This window comes from Alligator mississippiensis, chromosome 1 (assembly GCF_030867095.1).
Source record: "Alligator mississippiensis isolate rAllMis1 chromosome 1, rAllMis1, whole genome shotgun sequence".
Taxonomy (NCBI): Eukaryota; Metazoa; Chordata; order Crocodylia; family Alligatoridae; genus Alligator; species Alligator mississippiensis.
The window spans coordinates 156,720,119-156,741,168 of NC_081824.1; the positions used below are offsets into that span (position 1 = coordinate 156,720,119).

General features: G+C 44.8%; 1 protein-coding gene across 7 annotated transcripts in view; it reads left to right on the forward strand.

Moving 5' to 3' along the window:
- The window catches only part of CHRM3 (cholinergic receptor muscarinic 3), a 528,683-nt gene that overhangs the window by 172,513 nt on the left and 335,120 nt on the right, over nucleotides 1-21,050 (forward strand). The window contains exon 5 of one of the 7 annotated variants that reach the window (XR_009455962.1): nucleotides 19,426-19,928. The exons of the other annotated variants lie outside the window; for them this stretch is intronic. The gene's annotated coding sequence lies outside the window, so the exon portion shown is untranslated. Of the gene's footprint in view, nucleotides 1-19,425; nucleotides 19,929-21,050 lie in introns of those variants that run through there. 7 annotated transcript variants of the gene reach the window in all.

The window sequence follows — 21,050 nt, forward strand, 5'->3', positions numbered from 1 at the left end:
TTGCCTCCCTCTTGCCTCAAACCTCTGGCCGTCAACAGCGGTCCTCGGGCCGGGCGTACCTCCAGCAGAGCCGCTGACTTGGCCCCTCCCTCTCTGGGGTGCCGCTGGCCTCTTCGCTGCCCCTACCGGTGACGCCACGGTTACCCTCACCGTCGGTTCCGCGGTACGGGGCCCTGCCAGCCCCTTCCTGGGTACTGCTGCCGGCCCTGCCCCTGGCTCCACTGCTGGCTTCCCCACCAGCTGTGCCCCACCTCATGGAGCTGGCTCTTCCCCTCCACGTGCTGCTCCCGGTTGTGCTGCTGCACTGCTCGCAGCCGTCCTTGTCAGTTTCCTCCTCTGTTCCGCCCTCGGCGGGTGGCGGCTGCTTCCCCGCCTGCTGGGGCTCCGCGCTCCAGCTCTCTCCTCTCAGCCGCCCCGTTGTCTCAGCGGGGCCGCCTTTTGTCTCTCCCGGGTGGCATGCCCCGCCCCTGCCACTCAGCCACAGCTAGATAAATGCCCGGCTGATGGCCCGCACCGGCGCGTGGACTCCTTTTGGCTCCTCTGGCCCTGCGGGAGGTAAGTGGGACCCTTTGCCACCACGGGGGTCTCCCGGCGTTCCTGCCCCCCTGGGACACAACCCACCCCCTCAAGATGCCTTGGGACATTCCTATTTTACCTTTCCGGGGTACATCGGGGGAGTTGTCCGCCTTGTTTGTCTGCAGTCCCCTTGCTTCACCCGAGTTGCTGCTGTTGCACCTAGATAGGAAGTCCGCCACAGTGTTTGATTTCCTTGGCCTGAATACGATTTGGAACTTGTAAGGCTGTAGGGCCAATGCCCATCAGGTGATCCCGGCATTATCATTCCTGGCAGTGCTTAGCCATCGGAGCGGGGCATGGTCCGTTACTAGCTTGAATTCTCGGCCCATTAAATAATATCGGAAATGGTCCATGGCCCACCGAATGGCCAAACATTCCCTCTCTATTGTGGCGTACCTCTTTTCTGCCGGCGTCAACTTGCAGCTGGCATATGCTATGGGTCTCTCAATTCCTTTCTCCTCCTGCATGAGGACGGCCCCCACTGCTGTTTCGGATGCGTCCGTCTGTAAAACGAAAGTTTTTCTAAAGTTAGGACCGTGCATTATCACGTCCTCGCAGAGGGCCTGTTTTAATTTTCTAAAGCATTGTTCCATCTGCTCCGTCCATGTTACCGCCCCGTTCTTCCTCCCCTTCAATGCCTCTGTCAAGGGAGCCGTCAGTTCCGAAAAGTGGGGCACGAGCCTCCGGTAATAGTTGGTCAGCCCCAGGAATGATCGGAGCTGATGGCAATTTTGAGGGGCTAGGAAATCCCGTACCGTCTCTACCTTGTCGGCCAGGGGTCTGATAGTACCTCTGCCCACCAGGAATCCTAGGTATTTGGTCTCCCTTTTTGCTAAGGCGCATTTCTGTGGGTCTGCTGTAAGCCCTGCCCGTCGTAGCTCTGACAACACGGCCCAGAGGGCCTGCTTATGGTGCGTCCAGGTTGGCGAGTATATTATAATGTCGTCGATGTAGGCTGCAGCGTACCCTGCGTGGGGGGCCAGCAGTTGGTCCATCAACCGCTGGAAAGTTGCGGCCGCCCTATGTAACCCGAAGGGCATCCTTACGAATTCATATAGGCCCCAGGGCGTGCCGAAGGCTGTCTTTGGCTGGTCGGCCGGGGCCACTGGGATTTGCCAGTATCCCTTGGCCATGTCCAGCGTTGATATATATTGGGTCCCTCCGATTCTCTCTATTACTCGTCTACCTGGGGCATGGGGAATGCGTCGAAGGCTGCCAGTGCGTTTAACCTTCTATAATCAATGCATATTTGCAGCAACCTGTCTGGGTTTCGTATGGGGACCAATGAGCTTCTCCAAGGGCTTCAGGAAGGTCTCACCACTCCCAGTTGCAGCATGGAGTCCACCTCCTCCTGCACGGCGTCTAGCAAGTGGTGCAGAATGGGCCTCTGCTTCTCTCTTACTATAGCCCTGGGAGGTGTCTTAATGGTATGTATTGTGCCGCGGACCCACCCCGGCTCTTTGCAGAACACGTCCCGGAATTCCTGAATTACCTTCCGTGTTTCCTGCTTTTGTGGTTCAGACAAGTCTTCCCCTATCTCGATTAGCTGCTCTACCCCGCCGGGCAGTGTCACGTCTCACTGTGGCCCTTGGGGCTCCAAATCCTCCCCTTCCGTCTCCCCGAATGTTACCCAGCCCGTCGGTTCTTTCCATTCCCGCAGCAAATTTACGTGGAAGATTTGTTTCTCTCGGCGATGTCCTGACCGGTGCGCTTCGTAGTCCACAGGCCCGACTCACCGTAGGATCTCAAAGGGGCCTTGCCATTGTGTTAGGAAATGGCTCGTGGATGTGAGTAATAACACTAGTACTCGCTGCCATGGTTCAAAGGCCCGCTTCTTGGTGCTGTCGGCGTATCTCTCCTTCTGCGGTGCCTGGGCATTTCTCAAATTCTCGCGAGCTATGCTCTGGGCCGTTCGTATCCTCTGTTGGAAAGCCTGGTGATACCCTGCTGGGTCCTGCAGGCCCCCGGCGTCCCTCTCCCACTCTTCTCGGAGGACCTGCAGCCATCCTCTCGGGCGATGCCCGAGGACTAGCTCAAACGGGGAAAATTTCATGGAGTCCTGGGGGGTATCTCTGAGCGAGAATAGGACTAACGGCAACAGTAAATCCCACTTCCGAGGATCTTGTTGGATACACCGTTTCAATACCCTCTTTAGGGTGCCATTAAGGCATTCCACCAGCCCGTTGGTTTGGGGGTGGTACACTGAGGTCCGTATCTGCCGTATTTGCAGGGTCCGACACACCACCTTCATGACGCCGGACATGAAATTCCTGCCCTGGTCGGTCAGGATTTCTTTAGGGACTCCCATTCTCGCGACCCACTTTATCAATTCTTCCGCCACCCGGGGGGCCATTGCGGTTCGCAACGGGATGGCCTCGGGGTACTGTGTCAAGAGTCCACCATAACTAGAATATACTGGTGGCCAGAACTGCTACAGGGTAAGGGCCCCACAATGTCCAGGGTTACCCTCGTGAAGGGGGTGTCTATGACCGGCATTGGCTGTAAAGGGGCCTTAGCAAGGTGCTCAGTCCAGGTCTTCTGGCACTCTGGGCAGGCTGCACATTGGCGGGCCACCTCCTCTCCCATCCCAGGCCAAACATTTATAGTTTCATAGTTTCATAATTGGTAGGGTCAGAAGGGACCTGAGCAAATCATCAAGTCCGACCCCCTGCCATGGCAGGAAAAAGTACTGGGGTCAAACGACCCCAGAAGGTGTTTGTTTAACCTCCTCTTAAAGATCTCCAGGGTAGGAGCCAGCACCACTTCGCTTGCAAGTTGGTTCCAGATCCTAGGTGCCTTGACAGTGAAGTAGCGCCTCCTGATGTCTAGTCTGAATCTACCCCCTGCCAGCTTGTGACCGTTATTTCTAGTCACTCCTGGTAGTGCTCAAGGGAACAGGGACTCCCCCAATGCCTGCTGGTCCCCTCTGACTAGTTTGTAACAGGCCACTAGATCCCCCCTCAGCCTTGTCTTGTGGAGGCTGAACAGGTTCAGGTCCCTTAGCCTCTCCTCGTAGGGCCTGCCCTGCTGCCCCTGATCATGCGGGTGGCCCTCCCCTGAACCCTGTCATTGCTGTCCACATCTCTTCTGTAGTGCAGCACCCAGAACTGGATGCAGTACTCCAACAGTGGCCTGACCAGTGCCACAGAGAGGGGGAGGATCACCTCCTTGGACCTGCTCGAAATGCATCTGTGGATGCATGACAAGGTGTGGTTGGCCTTCCTGACCACGTCCCCACACTGTCGGCCCATGTTTATTTTGGCATCAGTAATGATTCCAAGATCCTTTTCTGCCTCTGTACTGACGAGAAGGGAGTTCCCCAGCTTGTAGGTATGCTGCTGGTTCTTCCTCCCCAGGTGCAGCACCTTGCATTTGTCAGTGTTGAAACCCTTCCTGTTCTCATCTGCCTACCCCTGTAACCTGTCTAGGTCCAATTTCAGCCTATTCTTCCATTCTAGCGTGCCCACATCCCCCCACATCTTTGTATCATCAGCAAATTTGAATAGGGTGCTTTTTACCCCCTTGTCCAAGTCACTGATGAAGATGTTGAATAGCGTGGGTCCGAAGACCGAGCCCTGGGGGGATCAGACTGCCCACATCCCTCCAGGTTGAAAATGACCTATCCACCACCACTCTCTGGGTGCATTCCTCCAGCCAGTTTGCGACCCATTTGACTGTGCAGGTGTCGATGCCACAGTCCCCTAGTTTTTTAATGAGAATGAGGTGAGAGAGAGTGTCGAAGGCCTTCCTGAAGTCCAGAAAGACTACGTCCACTGCTACCCCTGTGTCTAAGGCTTTTGTGACCTGGTCATAGAAGGCCACCAGGTTGGTCTGACAGGACCTGCCTCTAACGAACCCATGCTGGTTGCCCCTAAGCATAACCTCCCCTGCTGGCCCCTCATGGACGTGCACCAGAATAATTCTCTCAAAAAACACCTGCAGCCCCCTCACGAGGTCGTTGCCTGTGGTCAGCACCAGATCCAACAAGGCGTCTCCCCTGGTGGGGCTGTGCACCTCCTGAGTTAGATGGAGGTCCTGTGTCTCGGCTAGGAACCTACGTGAGCGGTGAGACCTGGCTGACTGCTCTTCCCAGCAGATGTCTGGAAAGTTCAGGTCACCCATGATGACCACGTTTTTTGACCTAACTACCTCCATGAGCTGACTTTAAGAATTCCCGGTCTAGCTCTTCCCCTTGGTAGTAGACCCCCACCGTTAAGTCCCTTTCCCCTCAACTCCCTTGTATTCTAACCCAGAGCACTTCAGTGTGCCCCTCATTTGACCTTGTGCTACTAGATGAGGATGTGTATTCCTCCTTGATGTAGAGCGCTACACCCCCACTTTTCCTCCCTGTCCTGTCCCTCCTGTACAGCCTATAGCCCTTGATATTCACCGCCCAGTTGTGCGTTGAGTCCCACCATGTTTCTGTGAGCCCCATTATGTCTGGCTTGGTGTCAGCTAGCAGGAGGGTAAGTTCCTCCTGCTTGTTCCCCATACTATGAGCGTTTGTGTAGAGGCATTTGAGGCCTCCTGAAGATGCGTGCACTGGCCCCCTAATCTCAGTACTTCCCTGGCCCCAGGTGCTTACCTGGGTATTCATTCTACTTGTCGTTGGTCCAGGCTGGGCTGTTCTTGTGGGTGTCTCTTATTTTTTTGGTTCAAAGCTTCCTCCGCCCTCATCTTCCCCGTCCCCCAACGAGCCTAGTTTAAAGCCTGCCAGAGGAGATCTGCCAACCTAGAAGAGAACACATGCTTACCTTTGGGGGAAAGGTGAAGCCCATCCCACCCGAGCATGTCTCTCATCGTGATGTGCGGGTCGTTGTCTAGGAAGCCGAAGCCTGCCTAGAGACGTCATTCCCGAAGCTGCCAGTTGGTCTCTCTGATGCAGGGTCTCATGTCGTCTTCCACGTCCGCTCACTGGTAGGACAGAGGAGAATACCACCTGTACTATCTCCCTCAGCATGCCCCCCAGAGCATGGTAGTCTGTCATCAGGTGATCAGGGCTTCTCTGGGCCGCATCATTAGTACCCACATGGATTAGGACCATGAGGTAGTAATCAGTGGGCTGGATCAGGGCCTGGATCATCCCTGTCACGTCCCGAATTTTTGCTCCAGGGAGGCAGTACACCTCGCATGTTGAGGGGTCCTGGCAACAGATGGGGCCCTCCGTACCTCTGAGGATGCAGTTGCCTATGATGATCACTCGACGCTTCCTTCTCCAGGTCTGCTTGGTTCCTTTGGCCTGTTCAGAGAGTGAAGAGAGTGGAGTTGCCTCCTCACTGGAGGTTTCCTCCTCTCCTTTCTTCTCCTGCATTGTTGCCAGGGCCTCGTACCTGTTATCCAGCCGGACTGGAGGAACTGGTACTGCTTTGCTGCGAGCAGCCCTGGTTCTGGTTGTGACCATCTGCCACTCAGCAGTGGAGGGCACCTCCACTGATGAGGTAGAAGTCAAGTCTAATCCAACAAGGGCTTTATTAGTTTAGCAAATACTTGTACATTTTTACTATTGACAGGACCTCCATGATGTTATTTTTAAGCTTCCTCTAAGTGGTCCCCTGAGGCTACTGCCCCAGTCATCCACAACTGAACCCCTACTATATGTTACATATATTATGCAATTAACTGCTTAATCATACAATAAAATTAGGCTGTGCAAAGTAATTATCACACCATAAAAATTACTATAAACCTATATAGCCAATTATAGACCATAAAACCTATTATCACCCTATACAAATGACTATTAAAAGAGCCTACCAGCTACAAAATTAGTGCTTGAAAATGTCTCTCAATGCTAAAGCTGATTTTTATGCAGCTTTAAGTGACTGTGTAGCAGGGCCTCTACTTATAATACTGGATTCTATTTATATATCTAGTCAGTAGGAAACACTATTATCTGAAATATTTCTATAGTATTGGTTATTATAGAATAGTCTTAAAGTTCTTAAAATGTTAATTCTTACAAAACACCCATAAATTAGAAACACACTATTGTTATTGTCACCTTTAGAGTCTAAAAATTTGGAAGGAGCTTTTATTGAAATCAGAATATATCGGTATCGGGATAAGTAATGATAGCTTTCTCTCAAGTCTGTAAAATCACACCAATATCTGTGTGGACTACAAGACTGTTTGTTTGTTTGTTTTTTGTGTGACTGCTGGCATTCGCAGAAATGGGGTGTTATACCTGTCCCCTCTACTTTGTATGCAAGCAGTAAAGCAACATTTACTTAAAAAATAGAGCTTTCTTGAGAGAGAAAAAGGTTAAATATAGAGGAACAGAACTACAGTTGTTATGTTTGGTGAGGTGAAAGTGTTGCTTTTGAACTATTTTCTAATCCTTCCACTGTTTATAGAAGAAAGAGTGCTTATGGTAAGTTATTTTATGAATCTCAGACAATAGTAATTTCTATTTACTTCACTGGAACACTCATGGTATATCACTGTTTTTGCTTGTATAACTTTTCCCTTTGTATACCTCTCTGTTTCTGTTTTAACCCAGGTTGTTGCTACTGTGGCTAGGAACAGACATTGCATTTGTCCAGTACCTGTGTTTGTACTGAAACAAAAATATCCCAGGATTGGTGTGTACACATAACACCCTTCTAATCAGGGTTTAGTGAACATCTAAATGCAGTGCCACTTTTATGCCACTGATTCACTGATGCAATGTCAGGATAATTGTGAAAATGTATTTCTGCAATACCCCAGGATAAACTCTTACTACCTCTTATGTGGGAAACTTTTTAGGGTATATCCTGGAACACCAGGCATAGACATCTGTACAATGGTATTTTATCCTGGGATAAAATAATTTATCGTGGGATAAATGAAATGTCTGTTTGCAGCCCATGAAGCTAGATTAATTAAGAACTGAAAACTCTCAAGGCCCAAATAACTTAACAGATGCAAAAGATATTTTTCACAAGAGAAACTGGAAACAATAAACTAATCCTGGCATTCCTCTTTGAATTATGGTATCCAGCAAACTCAGGTCTTGACTCTAGTTATGACATATGCCATATCTTCTTGGTTCAAATAAGCATGTTAATTCTGGTGAGTCACTCTCCACCTTGGATAATTGTCTTACATATGTAAAACATTACCTGCAATGTAAGTTGAATTCAGATATTTTTTATTTACTTATATATAGGGTGTGAAGTGTTGGCTGTACACTGTTAGATAGCACATTGTATTTTATCCCAGGGACATCTTCATTTTAGTGATATACCAAGTGATATCTATCCAAAGAACACCCAGCATTCCTTAGGAATTAATGTTAATGCTCAGGATCTCATCTAAAGCCCAGTGAAGTTAATGAAAATATTTTCATTTTCTTGAATGGACTTTAGATCAGGTCTCATTAGGAAATTCTTCTCTGAGACAGAACTGCTAATTTAATACCAAAGGCAGAAAGTGATACCATTCAGGTAAGACATAAAACATTTGTTTCTGCACACGTGTACTATTTACAGAAAATGCACCACTTTCTTCCTAAGAGGTAGGGCTGGTATCCCAGTTATTGTGGCCAAATTCCAATTTGTGTTGCATTCTGTATAATGACCTGCTCACTATAATTTCAGTAAAATAGTCTCTTTTTTATTTTCTTTAGTTCTTCTAAATTGTTTCAACCTTGCACAGTTAACTAGCTGTTGTTCCATCCTCTAGGTGGTTTTACCTCTGTGGTGATAAAGGTGACTTTGTATAACATAATATTATAACAATCCATAACATATATGATGTCTGGGTATACTGTGTTCTGTTTTTTTAAAGGTTGAAGGTATGAGATTGCAATTTCTTTACTTGGGTTAGTTGTAGAACCCTTATTGAAAAACACATTTTCTTTCTAAAAGACTTAACAATGCCGTTGCCCTATAGACTGCAGGAATATGCAGTCGTAAGAGACCAGTAGAGTTTTGCAGGAGGATTTCTTGGTGTGATGATGCTCTGGGGAGCTAAAGATAAAGTGAAAATCTTTATCAAAGAAGAAAATCCTGGGAGAATTCAAGCATTAAAAAACCTTTCCCAAAAACTGCCTGTAGCAACATATTAACATGTATAGTAAGTGAAACCAATGGGCCTGAACAACTTAATTTAACTGAATGCAGGTGTTAGAAAATCAGGGCCATAAATAGCAATGCTAGGTATTGTAAAAGGTATTGTAAATTTAGGCAAAAGTAGGCTGGAGCTAGGTATTAGTTGTGGTATACCTTTGTACCACGTCTTCTGCAGTGAACCCCCCAAAATGGTTATGGGCATATTATTTATAGGTTAGTTATGGTATAAGGAGTATATTTAATTTTATAGGTGGTTATAGTTGAATATTACATGTGTTAGCTGGCTGAATCTCTTGATTAAACATTTTTTCCTCTGATATGTTGAAAATGGAACTCTTCACACAATATATGAGTTTCAATGAAACTGTTTCAGAAGCTTTCTCAGGTCTAGGTGGAATTTTGATCAAAATGAGAGATCAGGGAGGTGACAGGGACCAGACAAACTCAGTGTTTGGGGCATTTACCTGAGAGGTAGTAGAAATACGGTGGCATGAGACTACATGCCAAATGAGTGCCATAGCTAGAAGGTTACAGCACCATTCTCCTGCTATAGCTCTTTGACATTGTATATAGTGTATAGTGTGGGAAATGGGTTTTTTTCCATATAGTTATATCATTTTTGCATAAAAACACTATACATAATACATAACGAATTCAAATGTCTGAGTCATGTTGGACATTAATATTGTATGCAATATCTACATTTATTAACAAGCTGCATCAGTAGAATTATAGCTACTTGCAGAATTAAATCATATGTCACAGCTGTCCAGCTGGCGGGCCACACATGTCTGGGAGAGGTTAACATGGGACCTGTAGGCTGCTGCCTGGCCACTTCTCCCTTCATTGCTTTTGTTGCTGTGGTGGCTGAGGGCTCTGGGCTCCCCGCTTCTCTTCTAGATTCTGCTTCCTGCCCTGTTTCTGGGTCTATGTTGGTGTTGTGGATCAGGGGCTGGGGGGCAGTCTGTATTTCTTCATCTCTGCATGCTGCCAGGGGGAGAGGAGCCGCGTTGCACACATGGCCAGGAGTGGAGTAGAGCTGTATGTAGCAAGGGGTGAGGAACTTGGCCACCTGTAAACATGGCTAGGAGCAGTCCTAGGCTGCACACAGTGACAGGGGAAGCCTCCAGGAGTGCCTCCTCACAGTGTGTGGCCCATGCAGCATGAAACCTAAGGGTGTGTGAGCCCTTGCTTACGCAGAAGTGGGATAGCCCTCATATACATTATTTCAGATTATCCTATGGATGCATTTAGGGGTACTGTTGACCTCATTGTGACTTCATTTACTATCATAATACTGACCACCTTCATAGTGCTTTCCATTAATATAGCGTGAAGTGAGTAAGTGGTGTTTTCCCTCTTCCTGTGTTCAAGACAGACTCTATCCAGCAGTGGATCCAGGGAGGTGCAGCTGCATGGTCATCACCCCATTTGGCTCTGTGCTGCATGCTCAGTTTGCTCTCTGAGCTCACCAGCATATCAATGGCCTCTTCTGCTGGAGCTTCACGTGTTCTGTGAGCATTGAGCTCACTTGGCTGGTCAGTAAGGGTGGCCATCATAAAGGAGATTTCAGTTTTCTGCTACTCTGTCCTCTGTTGATACAAAACCCAACACCTTTATGTCCTCTATTTTTCTCTTGAGGAGAAATATAGAGGACATAAAGTCATTCAATTTTGTATCAGTAGAGGACAGAGGACAACCAGCCTGTCCTCAATGATGGCCAGCCTATGGTCAGTACAGATTTTTCTGTGGAGGCCCTGCTTTCAAGCAGCTTCAGAGCTAAAGAGATAAGTGCTGTTGCTGTTTGCACTTGCTCTCCCACCTACCCTGCTCTCCCCACTCACCAACCCCACAGAATCCAGCAACAGAGGAAAAGTATGACACCTACACATGCTGACAGCACGTGCTTCTGCAGGCAAAGAGCTCACTGGCATCCCGAATCCCAGTGAATGGGGTATGGCCATGGGCCTCTTTGTCTGTGTGCTGCATAACCAATGAGCTCTTATCATTGAGCATGTGCCATGCTGCTGTGAAGGGGATGTGGCCATATACCCCTCACCATGATCCTGGATCTGCTTACAATGTTGTCTAATGGGTAGACTGAAGTTTTATGACTTCTTTTGACTTTCCTTTATGATTTTCTACAAGTTTAAGTTGGTTGTAAATTTGTCCTGATAGTTTTGGGGTTTTATTTTTCTTCTATTTTGTTCAACACCCCAATAAGAATGAAAATGTGTACACTCATGGTGGAAAGTAAAAAGGAAGAAACTCTTTCCCAATTTGCTTTAGAGGCCACTCAAACCATCTCCAGCAAGCTGGTATATTTCACTACCAGCCACTAACTAAATAGTTTAATTTCTTGACTATAAACATGTGTGCAGTTATTGGGATAAGTATGCAGATCTTAGAGGGCGTTCCAGCTAAATTTTTCTACAAATCCACCTTTAAAATGTAGGGAAATTAAAAAACAAACAAACAATGCCCCCCGCCCCCCCCAAAAAACAAAACAAAACAAAAAACCAGCAGATGTTTTTTGCTGGTATAAGTGGTCTGCAGTCACATGAAAGCTAATGAAGAGCAAATATAAGGGCCTAGTTACACAGTAATTTTGGGCAGCCCTGGGAGCTCCTTCTCCCCCTCCTTCACCTGCGGCACTGCTCTGGGTGGGTGAATAGTAGGGAAGCTTTAGCCCAGTGGCTCCATGTGAGGTGAGGGGAGCACAGCAGCATCTGGCTGGCTGTATTCACACTGGGAACAGCCCCATAAGAAACTGTGCACTGACTGGGGCCAACAATTGTGAGTGGGAGCATGGGATGGGCTGCCCTGGGCGGGGCTTGGCCCCATGTGGAGTGCCGAAGGGCAACAATGAGCCAGGTGAGCTCTGCTGCATGTGCTCCCCATCTCCTCCCTCCACTCAACCCCAGTTTGCTCCCAGGTAGCCCCTGTTCACATGCCTGCTCCATACATCCACGTATACCTCCTGCCAGAGGGCAGGGTGTACATGGAGTGGCTCATGCCTGTCCCTCCCAAACACTGCTTTCTGCCCACCAAAAGCCCCATAGAGATTTCTGGTGAGCTGTTTTGTGGGGGGTGTGCTGACCCGGCCTGCAACAGCTCATCAAAAGCCCCTATGTGGCCCTTGGGCCTAAATAATTGCCTACCCCTGGCTTAAACTTGCACCATTCCTGGGAAGGATTATTTCCAAACCATGCTACTCAGGTCAACATCCATCAAGGTATAGCCACTCTAGGCTACACCTTAGTGTAAACATCACCCCCTGCTGGCTTAGATTGGGCCCACTCCCCCCCTCCCAGTACCCTAGATCCCTGCACAGCCCCCCTGTCCTCCCACACCCTCCGGAGAGTAGGCAGAGAAGGGTTAATCTGCCAGCCCAGCCCAGCCACCACCACTGCTGCTGCTGTTCCATGGGCCAGAAGAGCAACAGCCAGGCAGCAGTGGCTCTATTTGTGTAGGCAGGATTAACCCTTCCCTGCCTGCTCCCCTGGGACAGATGATGCAGATAGCCTCACGTAAGTAATGCCCTGGGGGCAGGGGTGAAACCTGAAGGAAGGGGGGGTGGATCTGGGGGAACTCTGGGGGGCAGGGGGGAAGCTCAGGAGGGGAGGGGAAGGAAGGGGCGGCATTCTTACCTCTGTGCTCCAGGCCCCCACTGGCCTGAATGCGTGACAGCTCCAAACCCAAGCTAACTCTAACACCTATCTATATTTGTGCAGCTCCCGGTGTAAGGTGCAACAAGGCCCTAAACTGTTCTGAACTTGGATAGACTTTTCCTGTTTCAAGTGTTCTAAGTATTTTGAATATTTATACATGTTTAAACTGTGTTAATCAGAAGTCTTACAAGAATAACGCTTTTTTGACTAGATGGACTTAATCCAGGTATGTGGGAGAGAGAAGGAAGTTTCAAATCTTAATTTTTCTGGACCAAGATTGGATCCATAACTGAGAGTTTGCCCATTCCTATACTTAAATAAACATCAAAGTTATACATATATTGTACAGGTGCCTTGGAAAACGTTATCTCCCAATGGACTCTATAAACAGAAATTTGACTATTTTATGAAGAAAGGAGCCAGCTGCTGAGTAGAAGGCTTATAACTGTTTGTAGCTCTGATTCTATCCAACAGAGGGCTGTGCAAATCATTCAGTAATGTATTTTTCTGAAGTTCTTAGCTATTTACAGCCTAAGAGCTGATTCATACGTCCCAAAGGCATCATTCATTTTAGGTTTCAAGTAATGCTTTCATGTTGTTATCACTTTGCAGGGTACTGGTAGTATGAATCTGCCACCGCAGACTTTAACTCTAATTGGCTAGGTTAAAAGATCACTAAGCTTTGCATATAAACTAAATGTCATATAGTTACTTTTAAAAGGTATTTCTAGTGATCTGTATCAGGTAACTGGTAGCATTTTTCAACTGCATTTAATCTTTATTTTTACTTTCAGTACAGGATTACTTTGATTTGAAAAATATATTTACAAGCTACCCAATTACTAATCAACTATTTACCTCTTAAAGGACAGCACAGGTGCTGGGTTGTGTTTTTTCCCCTTTTTCCTTATATTAGACATGAAGATGAAGAAAAGAAGTAATATAAGCCAAAGCAAGGTGAAGCCAATTCTTAGAGGAAAAAAGTATCTGTAATATTCTGATTTTACACTTTTGCTGAGGGTACTTGGATGATGATGTGTGCAATTCAGTAAATAAAATGTTGGTGCTGAGGCTTAATTTAGGTAGTCTTCAAATCTGAAGACTTCTCAGATTTAAAAAGATACGTTCCTCTATTATCTTTACTAAAAATATGTCATCCCTTTATAAAATCTGAGTTTCTTGAGGCGATGGATGAAATGTTTCAAAGCAGCAATTTAGTTCACCTTGGTTACAACCTTTCCTTATCCCACATAGCTGAGCAGAGAAGTAAGGGAGATCAGACTTTGTGGACAGAGTGCCTGAGGAAGGACTGAGGCAGAATTCTAGCCACACCCCGCCCCCACTCTCACCCAGGAAAATCTCAAAATGTAATAGCTGTCACCTATGTCTGGTTGCATTTAATTTGCACAGTGTAATCCTTTAGAACTGGCAGGGTGGGAGATCTTACAAAGCTATAGAAATGGAGATTTTTGCAAGCTTCACATTTTTTTAAATGTTGTTAGTATCACAAAATGGAGTTAGCTTTTGTGAATTCTTTTTTCCCACTAATTAAACAGAAGTTTATTTTCAAAAGGATTAATTTAAAATCCATTTGTCTACTCATGGGTTAATGTTATGCAAATACTGTACATACTGTATTTATGTATAAACTGTATTTATGTGAATAGAAGATGACTCTGATTATAAGATGACTCCCCCACTAATTAGATTCTGTATATGGAAAAAGTATAAATTTGTTACAATTGTCCAGGCATAGCTCTAACTATCGGAGGTTTGACTTGAATTTGTACCCTGTCACTGCTACAGCAGGAAAATATATCTGAGGTGTCAAGTAGCCTTTTTAATGGAGCTACTTGACACCTCAGATATATTTTCTCTGCTTCTCCTCTATTTTTTCCCCCTGGCAGCCCCTTTTCCCTTTCCTTACTATCAGATCCTTTTCTCCCTAAGCACATGGAAGTGTGTAGCAAATTTAAAAAAAATAACCTTGAAATTAAACATAGCTGTAGCAATTTGCATATGCTACTCATGCATCTAGTTTATGCAGAATTAATGCATGCAACCTTTTTTTGAAATTGCTTCAATATTTAGCACAGGCACTCTATAAATGCTTTTAAACAGTACTTTGGCACCTACTTATGTTTAGTACAAACTGTGCTTGATATTGGCCACTGCCAAGGGTTTATGATTTACCACACAGTTCATTGGGCCTGGCCTCAGTAGTCAACAGCATTTCAGGCCAGGGTGAAACCACAGACGAGCACTGCTTAAAATGTGGGTGTACTCCAGACACTTGCCACAAAGGATCCATGTGTTAATCTCCCTCCCCTCCTCCATGAAAGGAACTGGGTGTTCTTGTCACAAGTCCTGGGATGCTCCAAAAATGTATATGCAGATGAGGCACAGGGTATCCTCATCTGGCTTCACCTCATGGAGGATAGGGCCACGCTAATCATATACACCAGGCTGAGAAAAGAGCCAACAGAGGCATTCTGGGTGAACTGTATGCAGTGTTGTGGCTCACCATTAGGCCTGTGTGAAGCAGCTTGTATTCGCTTCAGAATTGGATTCAGCCGATTTGGGGGACAGTGATTTGATTCGGTGATTTTGAGTCACTGTCTCGAATTGATTTGGCCAGAACTGATTAGGAGATTCAGCTGCTGCTGAACTGGCCAAATCTCTGAATCAAACAGGACCCATCCCCTGCATGCTCTCTCAATCCCATCAATGACTGCCCTGCCCAGACCCAGAGTCCTGGCTAGTTTAAAAAGAAAAAAAAAAAGGCCTGCACTCACTGGTTGCTGCCAGGTGCGAAGGGTGTTCCCCATTGTCCTCCACTTCCCAAAAGCACTGATGGCTTTTGCAGCAGCGAGTGAGAGCAGGGCTTTTTTTTTTTTTTACAGAGCCGGGAGCTGGGGTTGGGCGGGGCAGCCATGGGGGAGAAGCTGAGAGAGTGGTCAGGGATCAAAAGGCACTCAGGGGACTGGGGGAACTGGAGGGGGTCCCGTCATGGTCCCCTCCCCCCTTCTCCAGCCCCCCTACCACTTACTGGCTTGGAGTCTGTATCCAGCTCCCTGCAGTGGTAACCAGGGACTGCCTGAATCGCTGAAGCTCTCCGAAACTTTTCTGAATCAATTCAGAGATCTTCAAATTGATTCAGACCTTTTTAACGGCCTTCTGATTCTATTTGGGTTCAGAGATTCGGCCACCGAATCAGCCTAAATATCCTCCGAATCGAACCTGCACCCAAAGCTTTGTACAGCCCTACTCACCATGACTGGAAAAAGAGTTGGTAGTGAGGGGAATTGTGCTTATTGGGCACTACCATATGTCTTATTCAGATGGACTACACTAACCTTGTGGTAGGTTCCTGTTGGCATGTTTGACTAGTGTGGGTCATGTGTTTTATAGTTCTGCTCAGTATTGGCTGCATTTGATCATCTTCATAGTTGGTTTCCATTGCTAATCATACACTGCTTTTGACAGTGTATTTAGTGAGTTTTCATTGTATGTGATTATAAGATGAGAGGGCTTTTCCCCCCATGCCAAGGTGGGGGTGGGGGAGGGAACCTTGTTTTGTAGTCAAGTAAATATGGTAATATGCTTATGATATGCAAGTAATGCAGCCAACTATATTAAAAAAAAAGCAAAAACAGAAACAAAAAAAAAACTTATTATACTGTTGATGTTCTCTGAAAATGTGACTAATACCTCAGCTAGCATAAACCAGTTGCCACAATAAATGGTAAATTAAATTGCCATACCAACTGAATTTGAAAATTGGATGACATATAAACATTTATGGCCATGGGAATCACCTACATTTTTCATGTGCATGTGTGTGTTGGTATTATCTACATCTGTCAAAACTGAGGTAATGGTTGTTATAGATCAGGCCCATTGTTTTGTGATTGGTACAGAAGAGTTTTCCTGACACAAGGAGTTTACAATCTAGATATAATTAAATAGATGCCAGGCAGACCTAACGGCAGAAATACGTATTAGATCGCAATGAAAACAGCATTGGTGGTAAGAAGTGATCTCAGATCAGTGGGGATCTTTGGAATAGAGGTTAGTTGCTAAGCATGTCTCTGAGGGCTCCGCAGATTTTAAACGGGCTACCCCAACAGTCTAAAGTAGTTCTAGTCAATCTGCATGACATGCTGTATAAGGTACATTTGATTTCTATGGCCCTATAACATATTTTCACTGGATTCCATATATTTTCAGAGTGAAGGAAATTATTGAAGGAGCATTTTTATAAAATAATATTTGTAAATATTTCAACATGCTCCTTGGGATTAGGACTGTTGTTCCTTTTTAATGGAGTGAGTGTATAATTCAAAATACATTAATAACATAATAAGCAATGAGGCAAATCATACTGAGTAATTTCTGCTGAAGAAATTTGTTAATACAATGTGAAAACATGATGTTATCTAAATAGTTGCTCTGACCTCTGATGTGTAAAATGCCTGGATAATGCTCTGCTGTGTCAATTGGGATGGGACTGGAAATATAAGAAGATTAAGTGCACCATGCCAGATTGAAAGCCATTTGGTGTGTAGTTCATCACGTTTTCTTCCACTTATCCTAGTTAGAAGGGTTCATCTTTTTATGAAAGGTCAGAAGGTAGGTCAGATGGATAAGAATGACTTTCCCTGGTCTTGCTTCAGTCAGCGAGCAAAACAAGAATGACCAGTCAACACATCGAATAGGAGTTTTAGGCAAACTTTAAAAGTTGAAAGTAAATGGAACGGCAGGACACAGGTTGAAGTGGCAGAAGGGGATATTTCCTGTATCTTACAGCTTCCTGTTCTCAGATTTTCCTGAGACATTGTTTCCATCTACTTCTGTGTGTAAAGATGCATCTCAGCTGTCTCCACAGTGAGTCCAATGTGGCTTAGAAATTAGGCTGTTTAATACATCCCTGAACATGTGCTAAGAATTATGCTTGAGGCAGGGACCTTGCCTGTGAGCATCTCTGGACATGTACTCAAGGCCATGGTTTTCTGGCTACACTGTAATTTCTGTGGTTTGACATGCACTGAGGAGAAGCAGTGGGAAGGGTGTGTTTCAGGTTATGGTTCACCAGAAGTGATTTAGAAATGCTAGACTGCTGGAATCCGTACAATATTAGATGTAGTGTGTTTCCCTAGTTGCCTCTTAAACCTACTTACCCAGATTTTTGTAATTAATTTGGCAAATGTGTGATCATTTCTGGCAGATGTATAATACTTCATCACATATGTTAGCACTCAGCTTTGTCTGATGAATACCATAGAAGCTGTTCCTTACTACAAGTGATACATTTGTTCTTTTTGGCCTTAAATATGAAGAGTATATCATCCCGTAAAATTTGCTGTGACCATGCACTAATGGTATAAACTGATTCAGTGAGGCTGACTCAAAAGATATATCTGTGGGAGTCTTACGTGTCTGCTGTGAAGTTCTCTGCAATTTATCAAATGCAGCTGAAATAAAACAGTATGGAAATAGAAGCTTTAAAGTAATATTGCTGAGCAACTTTTTTTTTTCTCTTCAGTAATTTGCTATGTTTATCCAAAAATGCTAACTTTAATTCTGTTTTTACACCAATATCCTATTTCATTTTGGACAGTACACCATTTATCTATAAGGTAAAGAGGGCAAGTTATACTCATGGTAAAAGTTTAAATCAACCCCAACATGTTCTGTCAACTAAAACCAAGTCTGCCAAGTCTGTCAACTAAAACCAAGTTCTGGACCTTCATCCATTTTCCAGACATTAACTTTTACAAGATTGAGAGCATATGAAATGTATTGTATGCATAAAAACACAATTCTTAGGTGTTTTAGCAATGTTTGACTCATTTTTCTTGACATTACAAACTGTGCCCTGTTTTTTGTGAAGAAGAAAACCACTTTCTCATCTAACAAAGAAGCTTTTCTTGCAGTTTCAAAGCCACATGTAACTTGGGTTGCACATACAGCAAAACATCTTTTAGCAGATTTTGCAATGGACAAAGATAAAAAAGAAAGCCAATGAGCAGTGACAGACACGTAATATAGTGCCTGATAGCTTGCTCATGTGTCAGTAATGAAATCTCCCTCAGCCTCCACAAGTGCTTACAAGACTAGCAAAGCTTGTAAGGCTGCATATAGTTAAGGAATTTCAGCAGAAGATAAATCACATCTTGAAGGCCTTTCTTGTAAAATGGTTTTACTCTGTGGAATGCCTGGTAACTTATGGGTCTCCTGAGAAAATGGGAGCTACAACTACAGGGAAAGGAGAATAAAGGTAATTTGAAGTCAACCTTGCAATGGCGTGATCCATCTTTTGTCCTCCTGCACTGTCTCGGCCTGTATTTGTTCCTCCTGCATCAAATAAAATCTCCCCCAACTGATTGTGGCCCCCAAGTTGTGGGGTGTGCCTAGAATTTGCTTTGCAATATTGAAACTGCTCTCTAATTACTTTGGATATGTTTTCATGTGAAAGAAATAATTCTGATTTTTAGATAAGCTTATATTATTAAACTCTCATTTAAACTGTGAAATCATCTGTGAAATCCTGGACACGTTGAAGTCAATGGGATTTTTATCTCTGGGCCTTCAGTGAAGTTAGGATTCTGCGATTTGTATGTATTGGCATTCTCATTTAATTTTTTTTCGGTGTGTAAGCTCTTGTTGTAAAGAAAACTTCAAGGCAGTTGTGTTAGCCCAGTAACTCTGTATGTATGCTTCCACTTTTATACAGGGTAATATTTTCTGTCCCTTCCTTTTCCCCCTGAAGTTGAACTTTTCCTCCCTTAATCACTTTAGCCTATACACAAAACTTATTTTATGTGTATACTTTTCCTCCTCTCTCCTGTTTTGATCTTTTTTTTTTCTCCTTAGCATTTCTTAGAAGTGGCAGCCATGCAGCAGGTGCTTTAATATAGGCCCTAAATCTCCTAAGATGTCAGGTTGCATATTGTGAAACAGAAAGGAAATGTGATTTCCCCTTCTGCTCCTATTTTTCAGAATGGGAAAAATGCAAGACTGGGTTAAAGTTTTAATATATAAAGGGTACATCATAAATGAATGCTTCTGTAACACCGCTTGTGAATGGCATTACATTCTTATTCAGTGACATTCCTTTTCAGTAGTCCTTTCAATAGAAGTATGGATGCACTACAGAACTCTGCTGAGCAAAGGCAGCTCCTTCAGACAAAGTGCACTGAAGCCTAGGAAACTGAATGAACCACCCTGTTGTCCAAACATCCTTTCACCTGAATTGAAGTTATCAAGATGAAGTTTAATGACAGTGTATTAAAGACACTACATTGTTTATGGTCTGGTAGATGCAGTACGCAGCACTGCTAGTGTTAAATGTAGATTGAGACTTTCTTGATGCAACAATTTCAGAACATCAACCAAAATTAATACATTTTATGAAGGCAGATTCCCATGCTCAGGTACTAGAAGAGATGACCTGTTATTATTAAGGTTCAACTATATTGCATGAATCTAGAATATAATCATCAGCCCTTGTCTTGACTTGAATGATGTTTCCTTTTTATCTGTAAAAGAGTATTGACATGAACAGAAGCTTAAGGATTATTGTCAAATAAAAAAAAAATCACTTCTGGCTGTGTTAATGCTTAAAAACAACACAACTCCTTTTTCTAAGGGCTCATGAAACAATTGTAGAAGAAATATTGTGACACTTTCTGAAGGGTCTTATACTGAACCTTCTTATCCAAATAATGACAAACACGTAACCAGATCCATCCAATGTGAATAATACATAGTACAATGAAGTAACCTGTTTGTTAGAGCTGGTTGATAATTGTCTTGGTAGCTATAGGGAAGACGAGTCAAAAGCTAAACATTAGGGGTGTGCACAGCTTTGGTCATCGATTCAATTTGGAGAAGATTCAGCCTGATTCAGAGGCCAAATTACCAAATCCAAATAGAATAGGGAGACCAAAAAAACTTCTGAATTGATTTGGAAAAGATTTGGAAAAAGATTTGGAGATTCAGCAATGTGGAAGGCAGTCTTGCAGGGGAACAGAAATTGAGAAGGAGGGAGAGCAGCGGGGGAATGACTGTAGCTGGCCAGTGACTGTGATCTTTCCCTGAGTTCCCTTCCAATCAGTGTTCTGGGGGAGGGATGTAAAAATAGCACATAAACATCTGTCTGCAACCTTTCTGTCCCTTTTGTGAGCTGTTTCTGCCTGAGCACCAGGAAGGTCCCCTGTTACAGGTTACCATCCCTGCTGTTTTCATTCCACTGTGCCTTAACTTGTGACTTGTGTGTATGTTTTGCTTTCAGAAGCTTGAGGTGCAGTTTCCCAGAAACCCCTACACCTATTTCCTTGGAACCTGGCAGGCCTCATGCCCTCAGAGGGGGCTACCATGCCTGCTGTTTTCATCCCACTGTGCCTTAAAACACACACCCAAAGTCATATGTCACGAGTTTTGCTTTGACCAGTTTGAGGTGCAGTTTCCCAGAAACCTGTGCACCTACCTCTTTCAATCTGTCTAATCACAGAGTTTATAAGCAATTAGACAGATTTTGAGACTTCTCAGTGCAATGCTGGTTAGTGATGTGGTCAACACCCAACAAATTCACAGTTATTATATTGGATTTCCAACATGGAATTAGTAATAGCATATGGAGTGGATGGGGATATGAAATTCTCTAAACTCATTTTGACCTAGAGGGATGTGGGCAGTGGAGTTCCCCAGGGCTCGGTCCTCGGGCTATTGCCATTCAGCATCTTTA